Here is an 8,614-nt window from a genome sequence, read left to right on the forward strand (position 1 = left end):
TCTGCAGCTGTGGGTGGAGGCTCAGGGTGTTCACAGGAAGCCAGTCTGAGTGCCAGCCAGTGTCGTTTCCAGAGCCTGACACTGCTTTCCCTGACCTGTGTCCACACTGTTGTAACAAGTCCTCCAGGCTAAATCACCATGCCTAGCACCCTCAGGTCCTCAAGAGTTAGGAATGACCAGCCCCCTTTCTTCCCAAGGCTTCATTTGAACACAGCCTGGATGGAGGTCAAGGGTCAGGAGTGAACTGGCAGATGTGAGTTTGGCACTCTGGTCAAAGGGTGCTTTGCTATAGAAGCTAGGCCTGAGGAATGGGGGCATGCTGCTCAGTCAGAGTATCTTCTTCAGTTTAAGAAACTTCATCAATCTTACTTTTGTGTAGTGTACAGTCATGTGTCATTGTGGTTGTATGAAAAGGATCATTTTATTCTTTGTATTAGTCATCACTGTAATTCCCCCAGAAATACTTTTATTGTTAAGAATTCTTTTCACTATCCCAGGTGTTTTGTTTATCCATATGAAATTGAAAATTGCTCTTTCCATGACTTTGAAGAATTCTGTTGGAATTTTGATAGGAACTGCATTGAATCTGTAGATTGCTTTTGGTAGGATGGCCATTTTACTATGTTAATCCTACCAACCAATTCATGAGCATGGGAGATCTCCTATCAGCAACTCATTGTACCTTCTCCAAAACTGACCATATAATAAGTCACAAAACAAGACTCAACAGATACAAGAAGATTAAAACAATTCCATGTATCCTATCAGATCACCATGGACTAAGGCTAGACTACAATAACAAAAAGAAAAAACTGAAAACCCACATACCCATTGAACTGAACATATCTCTACTCAATGATAACTTGGTTAGGGAATAAAAAAAGAAAGAGAGAAATTAATTAATTAATTAATTAATTAAAGATTTTCTATAATTCAATGAAAATTGTCACACAGAATACCCAAACTTATGGGATACAATTAAAGCAGTGATAAGAGGAAAATTCATAGCACTAAGTGCTCTGATAAAGAAATTGGAGAGATCCTACACTAGCAACTTAAGGGCACACCTTAGAGCTCTAGAACAAAAAAAAGCAAACTCACCCAAGATGAGTAGAGGTCAGGAAATAGTAAAACTCAGGCCAAAATCAATCAAATAGAAACAAAGAGAACGATACAAAGAATCAACAAAACCAAAAGCTGGTTCTTTGATGGGATCAACAAGATACATAAACCCCTAGACAAACTAACTGAAGGGCCCAGAGATAGTATCCAAATTAACAAAATCAACAGAAACTGAGGAAATTCAAAAAATGATCAGAACCTACTATAAAAGGCTATACACTACAAAACTGGAAAATCTAGATGAAATGGATGCTTTTCTAGACAAACACCACATACTAAAGTTAAATCAAGAGCAGGTAAACTACCTAAGCAGGCCCATATCCTCTAAAGAACTAGAAGTCATCAAAAACCTCCCCCCCCCAAAAAAAAAACAGGGCCAGATGGCTTTAGTGCAGAATTCTACCAGACCATCAAAGAAGACCTAATACCAACATTCCTCAAACTATTCCATAAAATATAAACAGAAGGAGTGAAGAGACACAAAAAACCTGCACATCAAATCCTATACTCTCCTGACCCTTCACAGAGCCAGAGCAGTTAGCACTCCCTCCCACTTAGACCTAGGGGTTCACTTTCCTTCCTGTTCCACCAGGAAAGTTGGTGGCCCAAGCTCTAAAGACCCTCATGCGATTACAGCAGGTTGTGATTCCTAATGGTCTCTCTGGGGTTTTTACAATCTGGGAACAATAGGAACACTTTTCAATTCATTCTATAAAGCAACAATTACTGAGATACAAAAACCACACAAAGACCCCCCCAAAAAAAGAGAACTTCAGACCAGTTTCCCTTATGAATAGCAATGCAAAAATAGTCAATAAAATTCTCACAAACCAAATCCAAGAACACATCAAAATGATCATCCATCATGATCAAGTAGGCTTCATTTCAGGGATGCAGGGATGGTTCAATATACAGAATACCATCAATGTAATCCACTACATAAATAAACTCAAAGGAAAAAAACATATGATCATCTCATTAGATACTGAAAAGGCATTGGTCAAAATTCAACACCCATTCACCATAAAAGTCTTGGAAAGATCAGGAATTCAAGGCTCATACCTAAACATAGTAAAAGCAATATGCAGCAAACCAGTAGCCAAGATCAAACTAAATGGTGAGAAACTTGAAGCAATCCCACTAAAATCAGGGACAAAACAAGACTGCCCACTCTCTCCCCTACCTATTCAATATAGTACTCAAAGTCCTAGAGCAATTAGACAACAAAAGAAGGTTCAAAGGTATACAAATTGGAAAGGAAGAAGTCAAAATGTTACTATTTGCAGATGATATGATAGTATACTTAAGTGACCCCAAAAATTCCACCAGAGAGCTCCTAAGCCTGATAAACAAGTTCAGCAAAGTAGCTGGATATAAAATTAACTCAAACAAATAAGTGGCCTTCCTTTATACAAATGGTAAACAGGCTGAGAAAGAAAGTGGGGAAACGACTCCCTTCACAATAGTCACAAACAATATAAAATATCTTGGGGTAACTTTAACCAAACAAGTGAAAGCTCTGTATGACAATAACTTCAAGTCTCTCAAGGAAGAAATCAAAGAAGACTTCAGAAAATGAAATATATTAATTTTACCTTTACTTTTCAAAATCAGATTTCAATACTACTAAGATTTATTATGTAGAATCTTATATATACATATTTGTCTATGTCAACAAAACAAGAGATGGAATCCTTGAAGACCTAAATTTAATAAGTTTGGAGACTGTGTCATCTTTTAGAAGGATTCAATACAACTCCATACATGGCAGTAATATATTCATTGTGATTTGTGTCCTTGGGCCATTTAGAATAAACTGAGGCATATGGGAAGGTTTAAAATCCTATATGTGGGCTGGAGAGATGGTTCAGGGGTTAAGAGCACTGCTTGCTCTTCCAGAGGTCCTGAGTTCAATTCCTAGCAACCACATGGTGGCTCACAACCATCTGTAATGAGATCTGATGCCCTCTTCTGGTGCTGTCTGAAAACAGCTTCAGTGAACTCACATACATGAAATAAATAAATACATCTTTAAAATCCTATATGCATAGAGTCTAGCATCTATTATTTCTAGTCTTAATGAGCTTGAAAGCAAGCACATTGCTATTAGTTTGCAAAGAACAAACATAATGTGAAATTTTACATTTAGCTGTACAACTAAATTTATTATCTAACATTGTATTAAAATCATCTTTTAATTTGGCTCAAAGGTCTACTTTTTGAAAGCAGATTTAGTACTTTAATCTAATTTTATAGTACGTTTAATCATTAAATATTTTAAATTTTTAATTTTAAGCAGTGTTTTATATTTTAAAGAGATTTTTTTTACCTCTTATTCAGGTGTTTAAGTGTTTCTATTTCCACAGTTACAGCAAATGGTAAAAGAAATTAAGCATTGGAATAGGAAGGTCTGATTTAGATACTGTCCAATTTTTTTTCCTGTCCACTTGACACAAGCTAAAGTTATTTGGTGAAAGGAATATTAATTGAGACAATGTCTCCACCAGACTGCCCATAGGCAAATCTACAGTGCCTTTTCTTTATCAATGATTGATGTGTGGGCCCAGCCCAGAGAGGGCAGGGCCACCCTTAGGCAGGAAGGTGCTAGGTGCTATAAGAATCAGGATGTTCAAACCATGGGAAGCAAGCCAGTAACACCAGTAACAGCATTCCTTCATGGCCTCTTGACACCAGATTCCTCCTGTGAATTACTGTCCTGTATTCTCTCAGTGATTGAATGCATCTTAAGAGTTGTAAGATGAAATAAACCCTTTCCTCACTAAAGTGCTTTTGGTAGTGTTGGTTTATCACAGCAATAAAACCCTTAAGACATACAGTAAAATAGTTATCCTATGTCTGAGTTCTTATGGATATTGACTCATGTCTCTGGGTTTTATTTTGTCACTTCGACACTAAGAACATTGGACTATTATACTATAATAATTTCCCTCTCATGTACAAGTGTGAGCTAGCAGAGGGCCTTTAAAAAAAAACAACAAAGTGTCTCATACCTTTTATCTTACTAGTCTCCTTCCAGAATGTTGTCTTTATGTACATACCCCCATACTCTGCTATTACCTTATCTGTACTCTACACTACCAATAGAGAGAACAGAAGGGAGGAGAAATCAATTAATTTCCTTTGTGTGTTATTAGTCAGAGCTGAGTTAGCTAGTCAGAACAGCCATCAAGAATGTATGGATGCAAATCTTTATATTGGTTAGATATGCAACAGATAATTATTGGTAATTCTGTTGAGCAGACAGAAGATGAAAAAATAGTGGGATTCAGTTAGCAATGAGATTCAGTTAGCAATGAGATAGCTTATAAAGTCTAATTTAGGTTAATTCTAAAATTATAATTTGCAGTTTTAACTTTTAGTTGTGAAGTCCTTGTTAGGTTTATTCTTTAGAAAGAGCTCCTGCTTCATTATTAAATAAAGATTTGCTGCTACCAGATAAAAAGTGGATTCTTTTTTATTATAATATCAGCTTTGTTTTTTTGTTTTTTTTTATCATTTATTTATTTATTATATTTAAGTACACTGTAGCTATCTTCAGACACACCAGAAGAGGGTGTCAGATCTCATTACAGATGGTTGTGAGCCACCATGTGGTTGCTGGGATTTGAACTCAGGACCTCTGGAAGAACAGCCCGTGCTCTTAACCTCTGAGCCATCTCTCCAGCCCCAAAAAGTGGATTCTTAAGTATATATAACCACATCTCCCATTGTGCTACATCGGAAAGCTTTTTTCAGAATTTCCTTTAACTCTTCATAAATCTATTTTTGTTGTACAGAAGGCGGGCCACTGCTTCGGCCAATGGCTGAGGCTCTCTCTCTTCCTGCTGCTGCTGAGGCCTATGGTGTGAGCAGCGGGTTAGTCAAAAAGGAAGCAATGTATAAATGAGATATTTTATTATAGGAAAGAGAAAATAGGCCGGTCAAGTAGAGAGAAGGAAAGGAGAGGAAGGAGAGGAGAAGAGAGGGAGATAGAGAGAGAAAGTAGAGGAAGAAAGCAAGAGAGCAAGAAGACAAGAGAAGAGAACAAAGAGCAGGAAAGAGAAGAAGAAGGCAAGAGAAGAAAGAGGGCAAGAGGAACAGAGCAAGAGAACAAAGTGGGGGGCAAACCACCCCTTTTATTGTATGGGGCGTGGCATGCCTGGCTGTGGTCAGATGACTGTGTGTAAGGTCCAGCTAGAATGCTGGGAGCTTGGGGCATTGTCTGCCTAATAGAGCACACATCTCCTGCAGGGGCATCTGTGAGGGGTTGTGACTGAAACAGGAACCAAAGACTCAGGAGTTATGGCTGAACTTCTTCTGCCCCCTGCAACAGAAAACTGCCCACAGAGACTCCAGAGCTCAAGGCCAAATACTTGACTGAGCCTAAGTTACCTGAGAAGACCACTGCCCCACACTGCCCCACATATTTTGAGTCATATGAACCTGCCAATATTTCTATAGGGCAGAATATGATTTTTATGATTCAAATGTAGTATATTCATACACTTTCTTTAGAAGGTCAGTACCAAGTACAAAACCAAAATTATTAATTGACTTTACAAGTCACTGTTTCTAAATGCATAATTGTTGTTATTTTGAAAAAGTCTTTGTCCTTTAGATCACTATTTTTAAAGGAATCCATCAATGTTAAAAACATCAATATTATAGAACTCTTGTGCATTTGTACCAGAAATGTAAAATTCCTGGAACCAGTCTGACTGGGATACATATATGACTGAAAGGTTTTTTTACAACATGACTTATTATTCACAAAACAGAATTGCAAGTCATTTTCTTTTCTTTTATCTAAACCAAGAACATAAAACTGACTTGAGAAAGCACATTGAAATCTCCTTGAATGCTGGTATGGAGTTCTGAAGATTTGTTGATTCACTTAGAGGGGAAAGGCTCTTTAGCTTACTGCAGTTTGTTGCTCTTTAGAATGGCAAAAATTTACTCAAAAACAGTATTTACTCAAAACTTAAATCGTGAGAGCTTATCTGGAACAAAATATACTTTTGAAGGTGACTGCCGTGTCCTTCCATTTATTGAAGTTAAAATAATTTCCAAGCAATATTTTATTTGGTTGTATGAACTAATAGAATGTTTTATTTCTTCAAAACCAAATGAAAATAACAAAAGAATTACAGCATCTTGAGATAACATTTGCTCATAGTGAACACAAGAATTTATTATACTACTCTATCTACTTTTATGTACATTAGAAATGAAATCTATTCAATAGATAATTCAAACATTTAGGTAGAAGACAACATTTATATTATTTAACATAAGCATAGTTTTGTTTCAAAATGTAATAACAAAAATAGCTGTATTTTAGATTGATTATTCAGACCATCATATAACAGTGTTTAAGGCTAATGAGTCTTATTTGCCTTAATGTTCATAATGGCTTGACACTGAGTGATTTTATCTGTTGAATCCAACTGAAAACAAAAGTTTGTTGAAGATACTGCAGGATAGGGATGAGCTAGACAATAACTTCAATACTAATTATAGAGGACCATGGTGGTCTCCATTTTGGATAAGTACTTGTTTGGTTAGGATGAGCTTTATTCATATGTAGTTTCCTAACATCTAACTCTTCTTTGTAAGGAAGGGCAGTCCAAATTAGCTGTTATATATTCTTATGAGGTTATTAGAGTATGAATTACTGATATATAATTTACATGTAAATGAATGTCATGCAAATAAGGGTCATACAAATAAGAGCAGTCTTGATTGATGACTCATTCTCATTCAGTATCCAAGCTCCCTGGGTTAAACTAGAAGCTAGATAAAGTTCTGTTACATTCAAGGAGCCCACACCATTTGGACAAGAAAATGTTACATGGCTGCATCTGTCAAGAAAGAGTAAGGAAATGAGGAGTCTATACTGATGGTAGCTAAAGGTCTTGAGTGAGGATAATAGCATCAGTTATAAATCAGAAACTAGACAAATATTTTTATGATATTCTTGATTATTATCTTGAAAAGATTTAGAATTACCCAAATTATCCAAAATTCACATACTGCAAAAGTATATGATGAATTTCTCAATTAGATTAATTGAGGTGTGAAGATTGTGGGTCTCATGCCCCTGATAACCGGTTGTGCACTAATGGTCTCAGGGTTCGGAGGAGCTGGGGATCAGGGTCTCCAGCAGTGGTAATTACAGGAGCTATAAACAACCTAGGAAGTGTATAGGAGGACAGCTCATTTATTGAAATGGCAGGGCTTGCTTAAATAGCTGGAGTCATAGCCCGGCAGTGGTGGTGCATGCCTTTAATCCCAGCACTTGGGAGGCAAGAGGCAGGTGGATTTCTGAGTTTGAAGCCAGCCTGGTCTACAGAACGAGTTCCAGGACAGCCAGGGCTATACAGAGAAACCCTGTCTCCAAAAACAAAACAAAACAAAACAAAAAAAATTAGCTGGAGTCAGGGGGGAGTGGTGAAAAAGGACCAGGGAGAAAATGCACCTAATTTGCATGTGTGGGCCTAATTGAAAGTAGGCAAATATTAATGTTACACCAGTTCAAATACTGAAGCACACGAGAAGAGGCAGGGACTTTCCAAGTATATCAGATTAGCAGACTGCTGGTCATATGATTTCTGAGAAGCCAGTTCCCTGGAGGGGAAATAGAGGCCTAACTGGTTCTTTCATGACATAGTCTTAGTCTCTATGAGGTTGAGTAGGCCCCACTCCTACCTTGCTCTATGAGAGCTTGTCCAGGGTATGAGCAGTGATCTACCATTCCTCATCCGGTTGGAAACCCATAGAAGGTGATGACAGTGTCTCATGGACAAAAATCCTGGACTGAATATAAAAGAGTGAATTGTACAGCACTGTTCATCTCTCTTTCTATTTTCTTATTTTCAAAGAAACATGACCATCTTCTCAAAAACTTCTGCTTCCATGTCTTAGCCACCATGAACCTTTGAAATATAGGTACATATAAATCTTTCTTCCCTTTAGTTACTTTTGTCAAATATTTTATCATAGAAGAATAACTAAGAGACCAGATTTTTTGAGTTCAGACTAAATCTTAGAGAACCTGACCTAAGTTTGAACTCAAGTAAACTAACAGGCCAGTACGTAGCTCCAGTTTCCAAGTTATCCCCTACAAGACCTATGTCTCCAGGTAATTCTCTCCCAAGAAATCCAGCCTTTAGCATCGGTTTCCTAGTTAATTACCAACAAATCTACTCCTTCAGGTTACAAGCCCTCTTCCTGTCTAACAACCACAAATTAGAAGTTAAGTTTATGGTTTGGCTCCCAGCACCAGCCAATTATGCTAAAGGCAACAGTAGTAGTACCCCAATTAGATGCTTGCCAGGCTAAAAACACTCACCCCTTGCTTGCTGCTTTCTATAAGACCTTGTCTAGATGAATGTTCAGGGCTTTTCTCCACCAGAACCATCCTGTGGTGTAGGATGCCGTCCCGCAGCTCCTACTTGCGTGGGGTCCCACGAACCGAGGATTTGGAAACCTG

This window comes from Mastomys coucha, chromosome X, assembly GCF_008632895.1.
Source record: "Mastomys coucha isolate ucsf_1 chromosome X, UCSF_Mcou_1, whole genome shotgun sequence".
Lineage (NCBI taxonomy): Eukaryota > Metazoa > Chordata > Mammalia > Rodentia > Muridae > Mastomys > Mastomys coucha.